This window comes from Nannospalax galili, unplaced genomic scaffold, assembly GCF_000622305.1.
Source record: "Nannospalax galili isolate Female #2095 unplaced genomic scaffold, S.galili_v1.0 scaffold680, whole genome shotgun sequence".
In the NCBI taxonomy this organism is placed as follows: Eukaryota; Metazoa; Chordata; class Mammalia; order Rodentia; family Spalacidae; genus Nannospalax; species Nannospalax galili.
This window is the reverse complement of record NW_008348218.1, coordinates 1,073,754-1,080,388: the sequence shown is the minus strand read 5'-3', so window position 1 is coordinate 1,080,388 and position 6,635 is coordinate 1,073,754. Positions and strand designations below refer to the sequence as shown.

The following is a 6,635-nucleotide window of genomic DNA, read 5'->3' as shown; positions in this document are numbered from 1 at the left end:
CTTCACCTCGCCTTCTGCCTTCTGGGTGTGGCATATTTTACATAGAGATGACATCATCACTTTAGGAATAATTGGCCTGGGAAATGTGAGATTTTTAATAGCAATTTAGAAAAGCCCTTCAATGGTTATCACAAAACAGTGAAAAGCACATAATTTGGGAGACAGAGGCAAGAAGATCATGAATTCAAGGCTAGCCTCAATTATATCATGATTTTTGAGGTCAGCCTGGCTTATGAGACCTTTCCTTAAAGAGAAACCAACAACAAGAGAGAGAGAGAGAGGAGAGATAGAGAGAGAGAGAGAGAGAGAGAGAGAGAGAGAGAGAGAGAGAAAGAAAGAAAAAGAAAAACCAATAATGTAGGGACGTATCTTTAGTGCTTGCTTAGGATATGTATGGTCCTAGTGTTCTCAAGGTATAGGCAGGGAGCTCCAGGGTAGAAGTTGAGAGGATGTGGGTAAAATTGTTCTCACTTTTGTTGTTGTTGTTTGTTTGATGTAGGGTCTTGCTTTGTAGCTCATGCTACCCTTGAACCTGAAAGCCCCCCTCCCACCATGTCATCCTCTCAAATGCTGGGATGACAGGCATATGCCACCATGCCTGTCTCTCTGACTTCAGTTTTTTGTTTTGTTTTGTTTTTATGAAACTTCTGTTTGGAGGCTGGAGAGATGGCTCAGCAGTTAAGAACACTGACTGCTCTTGCAGAGGACCAGGGTTTGGTTCTCAGCACCACTAACAACCATCCATAACTCCAGTTCCAGGGGATCTGATGCCCTCTTGTGTCCGCCATCGGCACTGCACAACATGAGGGCACTCATACATGCAGGGACAACACTCATACACACATAAAATAAAAGTAAATAAATAAATCAAAAATTCAAAAAGAACTTTTGTTTTAAACTTACATTGCATTTTGCCTCTACATATGTTTTAAAACACATCGTGGATAATTTTGGGAAGCTCTCCTTGAAAAGATTTCCATGAAGACGATTTTCATGAGTCAACCCATAGCCCAGATGGTTTCACGGTGTTCCTTCTAAGTAGGTTTGTGGTGCATGAGCCAACACCACGCTATACAAATGAAGAGGAAGGACGATGGAGGGAAAATTAGCAGGCAAAGATAATGGAGACGGTAGAATGGGAAAGGAGGGCAGGGGGGACAATTAGAATGATCATCTGTGATCCTTGGGCTTCACAAGCATCAACTCATTTAGCCCCACCCACATTTTACATGGGTATAATCAGTGAATTCATGAGGAGACTGGCATTTAGCATGTTAGGCAATGTTCTCACAGCTAGATGGTGTCAGATCACAGGTTCCAACCAAGGACTGTCTTACTTGAAACCTCACTCTTTCAAGACCAGGCAGCTTTTCTGGAGCAGCTTTTATGCGGTCTTTTCTTGGGTTCATATAGACCTAGAATCAGTGTTTGTTTTCCATACTTAAATCCCCACTCTTCATAGTGGGCAGCATGAATGGGCATACCAGGGTAAGCAGAACAGAGGTGAAAGTGAGACTGGAAGAGGGGTGAGGGGTGGGGCTCAGGGGAAAAGCACTGGCCTAGCAGGAAGGAAGGGCCCTGGGCTAAGATCCTCCATGCGTGCCAGGAGTGGTGGCACACACATGTAAGGTGGAGGCAGGAAGGTCAGGAGGTCATCATCCTCAGCTACATAGTGAGTTTGATACCAGCCTGGGACCCCACCTAAACAAATCCCCAGTACTGGAATAAATAAATAAATAAATAAATAAATAAATAAATAAATAAAATACAACTAATAAGGAACAGATTTTTAAAAGATTCTCAAAACAAATGATCCCCCTGCCCACATAATTAAATATCATATGGAGAGGAAGAAGTTGAATAAGAGTAGAATTTAAACACACACACAAACACACAAGAATAGAAGATGATCAAATGGTGTTGAATAGTAATTATAACTGCAATCATTTGAATGTATATGGATCTTAGCATACATTAGTTACTTGATATCTTAAATGACATTCATTCCATTTTACAGTTAAGGAAACAAGTTTAGGGTGGTCTTAAATCCACCTGACAGACAAAGGCTATAAACTGAGTGGAATTTGAGTATGAATTTAATAAACCCAGAACTATTTTAAACCATAGTCTGTCAGAAACCACTAGTCTAAGAGGGAAACAGGTAGTCAAATGTATCACGCTGTATTGTGTGCCTTGCTTTTAGTAAACGATGCAAATTTCTCACAAGAACTTGAAGGTCTTTCTCCCAGGAATAGTTGACTAGCATCAGGTATAGTCCCTTAGGGGCATGGCTCCCCAGTGGTGGGCTCTGTGGAAGCCAGGAGCATCTTCAGAATCCTTCCAAGAGGCTTCTTCCCAGTCATACCCTAAGCACGACCTGAAGTCCTTCACATATTTAAAGCAGTGCTTCCAACTAAAAAAATCAAGCAAGAGAAGGTTGATCCTTGTGACTTGACCTAGGACGAGGGCAGAAGGTTTCCATGTTTTCTGATGAGTCTGTACATGAGGTCCCTTCAGCAGTAAACAGAGCTCTCTTCTGGCTTCTGCTGCCTTTGAACTGTGGAGAAGGCCCTTTGTTCCAGCAGAGTGAAAATCTGGATTTGATTAATTTCCTTCTTTCTTTTTGTCTATTTCCGCACTGATCCTTACTGCGCTGAGTGTAGTGGCATATGCCTAAAATCCCAGCACTCGGGAGGCAGAAGCAGGAGGATATCTGTGACTTCAAGGCTAGCCTGGTCTACATAGCAAGTTCCAGACATGCTGGGGCTACAGAGAGACCCTGTCTCAAAGAGGAAAATGCCTTACCACTTTCTAAGGATGTTAACTTCCTAAGGATCACACATTAATGCAAGGATCAGTTTTCCTGTTAGCATGACTTTGAAGAAGAGACTTCCTTAGTGGCTTGATATGTGGCCAGTTTTAAAAAACGAGTCATACATGCTATAGACTTACCCCAAGAGGCCTGAGGATAGTAGTCAATTATTATTATTATTATTATTATTAGGTCTTTTTTGAGACAGGGTCTCCCTGTGGCTCCAGCTGACCTGTAGACCTGTAGACCAGGCTGGTCTCAAACTCAGAGAGATCTGCCTGCCTTTGCCTCCCGAGTGCTGAGACTAAAGGCGTGCACCACCATGCCTGACCTTTATTATTTTTATTTTATGTGTATGAGTGTATTGCCAGCATGTAGGTAGGTGCACCCATGTTGTGCAATGTCTGAGAAGATCAGAGGATCCCCTGGAACTAGAATTCAGGACAGTTGTTAGCTGCCACGTGGGTGCTGAGAATTGAACCCAGGTCTTCTGCAGGAGCAGCCAGTGCTCTTAACCGCTGAGCCATCTCTCCAGCCTATGTTTTGGGACTTTTATCATATCTCCCTTCTATATAAGATTTCAAAACTTTCTGAATCTGTCTATTGTTTGGGACAGCACCAAGCTATGTTATTAGGTATGTGAAGTTCACAGATGCTATTTGTTATAGAAAGAAATTTTTGGTTAACAAGCATTCTGAATATTTTTTGCTTTAAATTCTTTCTCCTGTTGTTGTTGGTTTCCTATTAATTTTTTATTGAATTTTTGCAATTATCATATAATATTTTGATCATATTTAGATCCCCTTCTATATCTGCACCCCTACCTTAATAGCCCCCCAAATTCGAGTCAGGTTTGTGTCCCCAAATGCCCTTCAGTGTGGGGTGTGGCTCCATCCCTGGAGCCTGGTCAACCTACCAAGTCTCACCCTTACGTAAGACTGAACCTCCCCCTCCCAGCAGGCATCAGTTGCTGATAGTTCTTCAGGTAGAGTTGGGGTTTCTTACCCACCTCCCTATGTCAATGCTGGGATTTTCTCTGGATTGAGTTTACATGGGACTTGTGCACGCTGTCACTATTGCTGTGAATTCATGTGAGTAACTGACCAGCTGTCTGGAAAACTGTTTCCTTGTGATCATTCACCACCTCTGACTTACAATCTTTCTGCCCCCTCTTCCAAAATGATCCCTGGGACAACTTGTCTGCAGCCTCTTGTTCTCCAGATGTTGGCCAGTGGTCATTTTCTGTGTTAATCACCATCTGCTGTATAACGGTGCTTCTCTGCGGAGGGTCGAGAGATGCATTAATCAAGGCAGGTCTGGGAAAACTCCCAGATCTTGGGGTCCACAAGTGTCTTAACAGAACAGAGATGATGGAGTGCAAGGAGGTGTGGGAAAGGGAGTACACCTTGACTTAAATTCTTAATTTTTTCTTATTAAGAGTGTATGACCATGTTGCTTTGTTTTTAGTTTTCCTTTTCCAGACAGGGTTTCATGTAGGCTGAACTGGAACTTTTGCCTATACCTCTCAAGTACTGGGATTACAGGCACAGACCTCCATGCCCAGCATTGCTTATATTTTGGAGCCAGCCTAGATGTTAATCATCTGATGAATGGATAATGAAGTTGTGGCACATTTCACAATGGAATATTATTCAACTCCCCAAAAAATTATGAAATTTGCAGGTAAATGGATGACTTGGAAGCAATCGCCCTGAGTGAGGCAATCCAGACCCAGAAAGACAGGCATCACATGTGCTCTCTCATAGCTGGATGCTAGCTTTGAAATCCTAGATATGCATGTTCAATGTGAAAATCCAGAGAAGAAAGGAAACTAGTAAATGACCATGGAGGATGGGGGTCGAGGGAAGCTTCCTGGGAGAGGTGGTAGAATGCAGTGATGTAAAGGGGGAAAGGGGAATAATAAAGTAGGAAGGGTTAAATGGGGTGGGCAGTGGGAGGACAAGGAGGGAGTATGGGGAGGAGAAGTAACACTAAAGGCCTTTAGAAAAGCCGTATGGAAACCTCCCACTATAGAAGCTTCTTAAAGCAGATACACATACATCATAAAAAGAGATGAAGAATCACTTCTTGGCCTTTTGGTTAAGATCAAGGGTAGTATCTGTTCTTATCAGTAAGAGATGAAAAAGAATTACTTTATAACAGGGGGAAATTGCTTCTACTAACACCATAGTTTAGCAAAATAAATCCGCAATACTAGGAATGGACTTCTCTTGAAGCTGTTGACTAGGGTCCCATAGGCTGTCCAATACTACTGGCCATGGCCCCTGCTCTTGGTTACTCATAAGAACTGGATGGTAAGACTCTATTGCTGAAGACACTATATACATGAACTGTAGAACAAAAAAGGAAATCAGGCTGGTGTTGCCTGGCTATCTTTCATAGTGCTGGAAGGTGGTATGCATACTACTGGAATGGAAAAATAATCATCAGCTTTACCCAGCTGTGAATCCTGTGAGCTACAACGACAACTGGCCTGTCAAGATATGCTCACTGGCATAATAGTGGCATGAATATTATGGGAGTAACCAAACACTCTCTATTTGGATTTAAGGTCCTCTTCAGAGTGGAGCCCATACCTGACATTGATAATCAGGCTTAAGAAACTGAGACCAGACAGGTCACAAGGCATAGGGAAGAACCCAATACGAGTTTTCTACTAAATAGTTATATTAAAGGGAAACCTAATGACTTATTGTTATACTCGTAGATTAACACATCTCTTACCTCTCACTAGAGAAGTTCCTTATGCAGCAGATAACACAGATACTCACGACTGGTCATTGTATAGAGAATAAGATACTGTAGAGTGTTTATACCTGAGTAGGACACCTATATCAAACCTCTGCCTCCAAAGGCTCAGGGATCATTTTGGAAGAGGGGATGAATGATTGTAAGAGTCAGAGGTGGTAGATGACCACAAGGAAATAGAGTTTTCTAGACAGTGAGCCAGTTAACTCATGTGAACTCACAGCAATGATGACAGCATGCACCAGTCCTAGGTAAGCTCAATCCAGAGAAAATCCCAGCATAGACATGGGAAAGTGGGTAAGAAACCCCAATCCATCCTAAAGAACTTTTGGTAACTGGTAACTGCTGGGAGGGGAGAGAGACAGTTTCTTTCAAGCATGGCACTCTTGGTATGTTAGCCAGGCTCCAGTGGATGGACTCACACTGAAGGACATTAGGACATTTGGGGATACGTATTAGTCTCTCTCTCTCTCTCTCTCTCTCTCTCTCTCTCTCTCTCTCTCTCCATATATATATATGCACATTAAATTGGGTGGGGACAGTAAGGAGAGGTGAATAGGGGCTCTAAATACTATAAAATTATATTGTATGAAAATTACAAATATTCAATTTAAAAGTTTTAAAAAAATGTCTCTTGGGCTGGGCATGTAGTTCAGTGGTAGTGGGCTGCTTACCTTTCACAAGGCTTTAAAAAATAATTTATTGAGAATTTCATACAGGCATATGAGGTGTTTTGATCAAATCCATTACCCAGGGCAATTTTCAAATGTTCATGTGAGAGTCCATTGGAATTTCTTGGCAAGGGCTTCCAAAAGCATCCCTCTGTTGGGTTCTTCCTCATTTATAATTTGTCTTCCAAGGCTGGACTCTAGAGTGATGGATTCATGATTTGCCTTCAGATATTTTGATAGCTGTGGGAGTGGTTGGAATCAGTGTCAGTTCCTTCTCAAAGGCTTCAAGATAACTGAGGGATTGCTGAGGTCGGTCTGTGTATGATCTGAGGGTATGCAAACTGGAAAACCTTTACCAGCATGGGTCATGCCTTCTTTTCCGT

At 42.3% G+C, this 6,635-nt stretch overlaps 1 pseudogene; it reads left to right on the top strand.

The window, feature by feature from the left end:
• The first annotated feature begins 4,892 nt into the window (after positions 1-4,892).
• On the top strand, positions 4,893-5,001 carry LOC115072362 (annotated as a pseudogene).
• The last annotated feature ends 1,634 nt before the right edge of the window (positions 5,002-6,635 follow it).